At 43.3% G+C, this 989-nt stretch overlaps 1 pseudogene across 1 annotated transcript; it reads right to left on the bottom strand.

Moving 5' to 3' along the window:
* Positions 1–273: 273 nt before the first annotated feature.
* On the bottom strand, positions 274–989 carry LOC309561104 (annotated as a pseudogene). Its single transcript has one exon. The product of its transcript is annotated as an uncharacterized misc_RNA (transcript).

Below are 989 nucleotides of genomic sequence, written 5' to 3' on the forward strand. Positions count from 1 at the left end.
CATAATGGCAATTTAACTAAAAATACATCCTAAAGAAACGTCCACATAAATATTAATAACATTTCCACAACAGCCCCTCCTCTTTGTCATGCTCCCATGTGTCCCTTTTATGAATCTTCTTCTTTCTTCTTCTCATGATAAAAACAATCCAATTCAAAGAGTTAAAAAAAAAAAAAAGAAAAAAGATAATGGGTCGAAAGCAAACAACACTTGGGGTTCCGCTCTTCCGGAGGTGACTTCAGAGGGAGGACATGAGATGATGGGATGCGTTGATCAGCGCATCTTGGGGCATCTTGTCTCAGCGATCAGGACAAGCTCATCTGCTCGGGCTTTGGTGACTCGATCGACCAGACAACAGGATAATTTCACCACGGCATATAGGAGGAATAGAAACAAGAACAACATAAGTATATATACTCCTATTTCCTTCAACCAAGATTCCAATGGAGAACAAAAAATCCCCAAAACCTCCCAAACTCCTAGCTATAGCTCTGTCTCTGCCTTGCAATGAAGTTACCTTATCCATGTGGGCCTTGACCTTATCACTGGTGTCTGCTATCCAGGTAAACAGTCTTCTCCTATGAATTCACAGAACCCCCCCCCCCCCCGGAAGCTAGAAGAAAATCTAGTGCCATCTTCTCCTGCAGTACTAAAATTTGTCTCTGCTCTTGAGTAATTTCCCTTACAGCTTCAACAGTTTCATTAAACATTTCATCCACAATGGACGAGAAATTATTTAACCGTTTAATCAGCTCGATCCCCCACCCAGTCCAAGCCCGGAACCATGCCCGTGCCTGATCGTGAGACAAAACAGTTCTCTGCGAGTCCTGTCTTGCATCCTTGCCTTCCTTAACAGCAGATCCTCATAATCAGCGGCAATGCATGATGCGGGTACGAGCTTTACTAAAGCACTCAAACCTTTCACATTAGGGGGCACTACCTTTATACGCCGCAGAACAACACAAAAAGTAATAGGGGCCTATCAACAT

This window comes from Pelophylax lessonae (assembly GCF_965119305.1).
Source record: "Pelophylax lessonae genome assembly, chromosome: 8".
NCBI classification, from domain to species: domain Eukaryota; kingdom Metazoa; phylum Chordata; class Amphibia; order Anura; family Ranidae; genus Pelophylax; species Pelophylax lessonae.